The sequence below is a fragment of the Cyclopterus lumpus genome, chromosome 15 (genome assembly GCF_009769545.1).
Source record: "Cyclopterus lumpus isolate fCycLum1 chromosome 15, fCycLum1.pri, whole genome shotgun sequence".
In the NCBI taxonomy this organism is placed as follows: Eukaryota; Metazoa; Chordata; class Actinopteri; order Perciformes; family Cyclopteridae; genus Cyclopterus; species Cyclopterus lumpus.
In genome coordinates, this window is record NC_046980.1 from 13,661,046 (window position 1) to 13,669,706 (window position 8,661).

Sequence of the window (8,661 nt, forward strand, 5' to 3'; positions counted from 1 at the left end):
CTATGAAGGTCGAGGAAGGAGCAGCAAACCCCCCGAGGGAAATGTGTCGCGGGGAGCGAGTGTGAGAGAGAGAGGGGACCAGGAGGAGATCAATAGGAGGAATAAATAGGCACTGAAACCAGGCTCAGATATTAGAGACATGGAACCTAGCAACTCCTAAATACATGGACAAGTCTTTGCTCATCACACATGCATGCAAAAACAAACGTTATTCCGTTATTGACACATTAGAGGATCCACCCACAAAGTCATGTTTCTAGTGCAGCCCAAAACAGTAACAAATGACCTAAGCTCTTATATATAGCGAGCGGTATGTGAATGTGATGGCAAGGCTCCAGTGACCTTGGTCCTGCCTGCCCGAGGCAAATTTAGACGGATCTCGATGAGCTGTGAGGTACTCAGCTTTGCTCTAACAGAGGGAGTAATAGCCAAGGATAACACCCACATTCATCTCTGAGCATCTCTCATCATACCACCTTTCATCAATGATGCTACACTGCTCACACAGACAAAGATGAATCTGACAGATTAAGAATGAGAGAGTGAATCAAACAGAAAAGCAATAGGAGCTCTTCAGACTTTGAATCAAGCTCCATGCATTTGAGTTTAAGAGAAAGTTGAGATACATTGGATACTGTAAAATGTGCTCTCTATATGTAAATTAAGTTGTGACTGGATTCAGATGAAAATACTGAGATTCAGATTTTCACCGAAATTTATTTTAGGTAAGAGAAAACTCTTCATTCATACCGAGAAATGTCCCCTCAATAGGAATGCAGTTCATGGAACCGATTATCATGAGAATCATTACTAACAACAACGAAAAAAAGTATCATCAGCACTGACATTGTGGAAACTCTACAAGAACTCTTGAACATATAAACAACTCTGTGAAAAATGAAGTTGGTGATAAAAAGAAGCAAATCAATCAGAACATTTGTGAGGGATGGACATTAGTATAACTTACCAAAATATACCTTAATGTTATAATAATGATAATGTTCCCACTCTGATGGCAGGGGCCACCATGCAAGGTGCACCTGCCATCAGGACTCTAGTTAATCATTCATACCATTTACACACTGGTCTCAGTATGCGGGAGCAATTTAGTGACTTGCCCAAGGACACATCGACATGGAATAGCTGAGCCGGGGATCAAACCGCCGATACTCTGATTGAAGGACGACCCTGCTCTAGTACCCAGTCGCCCATGAAGTCTATTTTAATATAATTCTATGTGTAATTTTCTCTTATCTTTTTCTTATTGTTAATTTTCGTTCTATTTGAATCAAATCTGTAGATGGTTCGGTAGAGAGAGAGAGAGAGAGAGAGAGAGAGAGAGAGAGAGAGAGAGAGAGAGAGAAAATGAGTATGGAGGTATGAAGTCAGCAGCCCAGCTCAGGCACACTTAAGGTGGGCTGAATTTTAAGGTGGACCAGCTGCTCGTCTGAGTTTTGTTCAGTTCAACAGAGCAACAACTCATGAAAATAAAACATGATTTCAAAGTTATTGTTAGCTCTGTAGTGGTATTATTAAGTACTCATATTGTTCCTCGGTATTGGCAAGTACTCAAATGTATATACTTGCACTTGGTCTGGTATCGGTACATCCCTACTATTTCTTTATTTACTTGTTTTAATTTAGACCTGTATATTTAACAGTTAGTTCCAGGACTATTGCTCAATCACTTACTAAGGATTTGATTTACTGACAGAAGTTAGCATAGTATTCGTCAATACAGACCGTTCTGGATAATTGGTTCACAAAATCAAATAAAAATGAGTAAAGATTAAACACAAAAATACAAAAATGTGAAACACAAGTTTCTTAATTGTTATCATCCACTGTCAGTACATGACCTCACAATTTGATTTTGAATCAGGGTTCTATAATATTGTTATCTAAATTTCATAAACAGCAGACATGTTGGCCTATCGGGAAAGCCCAGACATTAGAGACGGCTCCAATCTATTCAGTGAGCCTTAACAGTGTAACAGTACATACTCAACACTTCCCCTCTAAAGCTAATTTAACAACATTATTTCAAACTTAGTAAATTTAAAATAAAGTGTTGGTGGTTTCATGTGGGCAAAGCTAAGACATTTATGGTTTTACAGACTAGCAGATTAAATGTTCTTGCTCCATTGGGCAAAGATTCCAAGGTCGGCCACACAAATGGAAGATACAAAGAAGCCGAGGTCTTTATTAAATACACATGAAAAATGTGCACACATTATAAAAAGCCTTGGCAAAAAGCATTTGTCTAAAGCAAACATTGAAAGTGAAACTATGTATTAGAAAAGCAGTAAGTCGTGACTAAAACTGTCAGAGGCTAGTGATAGAAAATAGATGTGAGCATTTGGAGAAGCACAAATCGCTGCATCGTTGTGAAGCTGCTGTCTCTTTAAAACCTCTTGATCCTTCAGTGCTCGAGACAGATGACCAAAGTCTGACCAATGCTTTCAGTCTGTAGATGTAAAATGTCAAGCTGGGATTTAAATACAAAGAAACAGACTGTTGCATTTCAGGCTCAGTCTTTTTCCTTCTGTGCTTTCCTGATGTGGTGTGTCTCTGTGTACAGAGCAATGACCACACTGTAAGTCACTTACAACTTTCTTTAAAAAAAAAAGACCATTTCTTATAATTTTCCTTAGAAACGTCTCTTTACTATGCAGCATGCGCAGTATTCACGCTGGTGCTGAACATGGGAGCAACACAACAACCTCGTAATTACAATGAATATGCATTTACTTTCAGGGGCCATGTATGTTCCTTTTACACATAATCGGATGGGGCAGCAAGGCAGCGGAGCACAAGGACAAAATAAACAGGCGCAAAATTAAAAAGACGTAGAGGAGGAAGCTTTCACTTTCGTTTGAATAAGTTGTGACAGTAACCCAGAGCGCAGATGCTGTGTACATACAGCTGCACACAAGACTAAAATAATAGAACTCCTGAAAAAGAAAATGCAGCCATCTGTTCAACCAATACATTCAATCCCAGTGGCCTAAATTAATGATACAATGAGGAAAAATATGAAATAATTAGGTTTAAGTTACAAAATATGAGACGGTTAGAGAATAGTGATGTTTTTCCCATCTGAAGCTGAAGCACAAATAGCAAGAACAGATTAATGTGACATTTCGACACTGCTCACGTGTCCTGTTTTAAAGTTGCATTCAAGACAGTCATTAGAAGAAGTTAAATTGATATTGAGGTAAGTTATAAGTTGAAATGAGTCTCCTGCACATGGTGGCTTGACTCCCACTTCTAGGGAAGGGGCAAGGGTGGACATAAAAGGAGCTAGGGAGTACAACAGCTGCTCCTTTGCACTGAAAGGTGCCATTTGAGGTCATTTGGGAATCTGATGAGGTATCTTCATCTGGTGCTTTCCTCGCAGTGGGATAAGACTCCGGAGTAGACCCAAGGAAACATTGTGATAAGAGATGTCATTTAGCCGTGGGAACACCTCTGGATCCTCCAGAAAGAGTTTTGGGCTGGTGAGAGGGAAGTCTTGGCTACCATACCTCGCCTGCTACCAGCATGGCCTGGACTCAGGGATGAGGACTTTGAGGTTTTCTAAGGGTAATGAATTTGCTCCGGCCCCAATCAGTTTGTTTACACACAAAGAAGATTTTACACACAAAGAAGATGACATCAAACCAAAATACATGAAAGCCATGTGAGAATGATAACACCATTCATTGGATCTGCCCAAATATCAAGAAGGCAATGTACTGCATTGCTGGTACTGTCTGTGTATTCAGCTAAGCAAGATGGTGCCAGTTGTACTGCCAAACTCAGATATTTAAAGGGACAAACTGCATGGGAAATGAGAAGACAGATGTATATCATGCCACCTGACTCTGGAGAAGAGTGTATGTGGGAGGGCAAGGATGAAGATAACTGCAAAGTACAACTTTGTCTTCCAGGTTTTGTTCATTAAAGTAGTTTTGCTGCAATGGCATCATGGCAGAAAAACACACACACTGCTGCACACAGAAATGTTGAAAGCAGGTGCGCGAATACAACACTTTCTGAAGTGGTGTGATTGTCAAGAGATAAACCATTAGCATTCAGATGGGATTCACACACCCACTAGCAGGAACAAATCACACTGTTTCAGACACTTACAAACACAATGCAGCTATAGAATTGAGTGATGGAGATGCATTGTTTTGCCACTATCAGTATATTCACCAGCTTGCAAGAGGAAAGAGTTCATGTACAAACTCACGTTTTTCTCCTTTCTCACATAAGCACACTTTATTTCCAGTCGCTTACTTTGTGTGCATATTCCTGCAGGCAATGACACTGCAGTACTTCTCTAAAATGTGACACTCAAATTAGAAGGATGAGTCAGGAACACTCACTTCACAGGACTTTTCGACTTGTCGATTCCTTGTGCTCCTTTAACTCGGGCACCTAACCGCACACACATCATACAAAAAAACCCTCACGTACTCTGTGCATGAAGCATGTGTCTAATTCACCTTTAGGTGGAGTGTACATTTAGGGTAAGGTTTGTGGTTTAGAGGTTCATTTTAAACTCCGAGCATTAAGGTTGGCTTGTAATGTAGAAGGTTAGTAAGATCTCTGGGTGTTGGGACAGTGGTTTGTGACCAGCGTGCCATCACAGACATATGTGCCTTCAAAACATCACATTTAAATAAAAAAAACTCTGAATATACAAAAGGAAATTAGAATAATTTTGAGTAATGCCAAATGAGTTATGACAAGTTCCAGAAGCTCATGCTAGCACATATCATCACTTTCTCCTTTTTAAGTCTTTCTGCAAGTTTTTGCAAAGTCATCATTTCAAGTGCAAAGTCAGCTAAAAGACAAGGCAGAGCACGACGGTTTGGAAATCGAATTCAGTTATCTAAATTTAGCCGATTTTTGGTTGTGTGGAAAATAACACCAAGCCAGACAGTGCCATGCATGCATTTCTCCTCTTTTTTTCTCTTCATACCTTAACAATTAATTAGGTCATGTGTGCATTTACATGAGTTTGTTCTGATAAAACACTTAAGTTCATAAACTCTGTCCTGATCAGTGATTGGCGTTTTTTCTTTCCTAAATCTACTAATTCAAACTATTTTCAAAGTAAACTTGACATAGAAAGCATCTATTCTTTAAAGCGATTATCTTACACATTTCGCTATATTCTTTAAACCAACAGAGACTATTCACATCTACTCTGTCATGTGCATTGTTGTCAGTCTCCAAACACATCAATCAAACAATGACAATGGGACAATCAGAAAATACCAACTGTCAAATCCGGAGGGGTGTCATGGAAATGAATGCGGTTGATGACAGCATTCACAGGAATACAGAGACTAATACAAAGAGTGCATATTTTTGCCCTGAGTGTAGAACCACAGAGGCCTTTCCTGAGATCAGCTGTGGCCACAGCACTGCTAACGCTCGCCGAGAGCCAGTGTACACCATCACTAATCGTAAATACCACCTCAGCAAATATGAGACACTGGCGGCTGTGCCCTGCTCGGGAAAGTTGGGGATAATTATTGTGGGTGTGGGGGTAATCCTTGTGCTTTTGAGACAATTTCCAAAACCCCGATTGGCTTGGCAAAGAGATGGGAGACACTGTGAGCAGCGGGGATCGTGCATGAGTCTGTAAGAAAAGGCTTGAAGAGGAAGAGAGACAGAGGGATGGAAGGAAGATGAAGCACGGGCTGCAGAAAAAAAGAGAGAGCGAGTAGATAGAGAGGTGAAATAATGGGAGGATGAGGCAACCACCAGATGGAGGAGAGAAAGAAGAAATAAATATATGAACAGGAAGAGAGAGCATGTGCCACACACACAAACACACACGCACACACATACCCGTGCATGTGAAGTGTGTGCATCTGTCTGTGCCTGCTCTAATGTGTGCGTGTGTGTGTGTGTGTGTGTGTGTGTGTGTGTGTGTGTGTGTGCGCGTGCGCGTGTGTGTGTGTGTGTGTGTGTGTGTGTGCGTGTGTGTGTGTGTGTGTGTGTGTGTGTGCACCAGACTGAGTAAGCCTCCCTTTATTTGCTGTAAGGATTAAGAGGACAGCTCCAACACATGCACATTCTCCGGCTTAACGTGGTGCCAGACTCTGAAGCACACTCACAACTGTGCACACACGGGCACACGGCTGCAGAAATGATGAGCACATTCAACAACTCTTGTTGAAGGCTCCACTACAGGATCAGAATTGAAGACAAAGACAGTTTAATACACAGAGTGGGACGCTTTGAAGGCCAAGACATACTGTTGACGCTTCAAGACGGTTGTGATGTGACTAGCATTGGTGTCCTGAGGAAATTTCGTCTCTCCATTTTTTAAATTGGGGGATGTTGAGCAAAGTTTCTCTTATCGTCTGATTCTGCGCGTCCCTGAGGCAGAGCTGTGTGCTCCTGCATGAGGAAGCTTGACCCAGTATGGTCACACAGGTCAAACACTATCATACCAATTCCCTGGGTTTGAGTAGCTGCTAATCTCAGCTGGCTCGGGACTGGATTATCCAATTAAATAACTCTGACCCCGGAAATGACCCACTCAGTGCCGAGCAGAGAAGCACATACAACTGCCACTAGGAGAGATAAAAGCACCAGGATTGGATATTTGAGGGGGAGAACAGGTAAATATTGGAAAGCTGCAATTACTTTCTGCACCATATTGGAAATATAGAGGATGAAATTGCATCTAAATTTGTTTGTCTGATAAAAAATGTGCAGCTTCTTCAAAGTGAAGATCTGTGTGTTTAAGGATATTAAATTGAGTTTTGTGACTCTTGGTCAACCCAAAGAAGACAATAAAACAAATCAACATTGGATATGATGTGCTTTAATCAACATTTCCTGACATTTTTAAGATCAACTAATTGAATAATCAACAGAATAATCAATAATCAATACTGAAACAATCAATTGTAGCCTTAAATGTGCATTGAAATCAAAAGCAATCTCCACAACCAATTTGATAATCATTTATCAGGAAAAGAGGGCAACATTTCTGGTTCAAGTTGTTAAAATATAAAGGATTTGCTGTTTTCTATATTATTGTAACTGACAAAAAAAACTCTTTCACCATCTGGACTAAAAGTGGCAATCCTTAAGATTTCCGTCCTGGTTAATTTACATTTCTATTTGAGTGAAAACAAAAGAATTGCTCTCAGAGTTTAGCAGTCTGGAGACTTGGACTGCGTCTGTCACTCCATATTAATATGCATTTTCACGAATAGTGTGCATAGTTCCATTTCTTGTGTGTTTAAAATGAAGAAAAACTGTAAAACAGCCTTTTTTTTCAGCAATGCAAATTCATAAATAACGCAATGCTTTCATCAGTGAGCCATAGGCTAAATTGCCATTGTGTTGCCTTCTTCGATGATAGACAGTAACTTAACAGACATTTATTTAAATCAAAATCAAAATTGCCACTAATTTAGACTAATCGTCAGTTGCAGCCTTGTTATTCCAGAGCCATGGAAACATGTATTAGTGAGCTTTCACTGCCAGATTTTATCTTTGATGTTGTCAGTGTGCAGCTTTACCGACTATCTAAGAATAACAAGAGAATAATCCTCATAAATAACATGCAGGCTGATTTTGTGTCGTCACATCTGAGTTCAGATGCCAAAGCTATCCACTCCTCTTGTGGTTACAGATGGAAGCTGCTTACATTAGGTCTGAAGGGTGAGCTAATAAATAATTATTACATGCCAGCTAATCAATGGGTACCAGGCACCACATGAACATCTTCAAACATTTAAACACTTGTGTTATTTTTGCCTAAGTAAACAGCATCAGTCAGTTGTGCCCTCGCTGATTTGATCAGAGGAAATTGTTTTCCTTTTAATAATCAGAAACCAATTTCAGAGGCTTCCAACAGATTCACTGCAAGGCTGCTGCATGCTTTCACTGTGCACTGATGTTTGTTTACTGCATTCACTTCACAGCGCAACAAATTTGTCAGTCAGACATATATATATATATATATATACTGTACATATATATATATATATATGTATATATATATATATATATATATATATATATATATATATATATAATAAATACAAAAATAAGAAAATAAAAAAATAATATATATATATATAAATAAATAAAAATACAAATAATTTAAAGAAAATATATTCTAAAATCCTTTCTGATATTAGCTATGACCAATGGATTCTGCGAGGCCGTGTTGTACGGTACAAAACAAATTAGTATTAAAATCAGTCTTGCATTGTCTAAAGGTGTTTTTTTACAGATATGTCCTTCCACTGCCATCTGACCTGACTGGCAGGTCTGCCAAGAAATTAGAAATAATTGACTGTATTTATTAGAAATAGGTGCAAAATGCTGGTACAGTTGGTGCAGTACCAAAGTCTTGTTAGGATCTGATTCTCATCTTCATTATACTCCTCTCACATACAAATATCAACGCCCGCATGCTGAACACTCTGCCCACGTATTCAAATACAAATTAAAAGGCTCTAGGTCGAGAGCAAACCTCCGCCAACGCTCAACAGTACACAGCAACTCAAAACTATCAATATGTGTTCGACTTCCTGACAAAACAACACTGCACTGAAACGCTCCTCGGCAGCAGACTAGACATTCTCTGATGTCAAACTTTGCACACATACATATGAGAGTAATGGATACGAA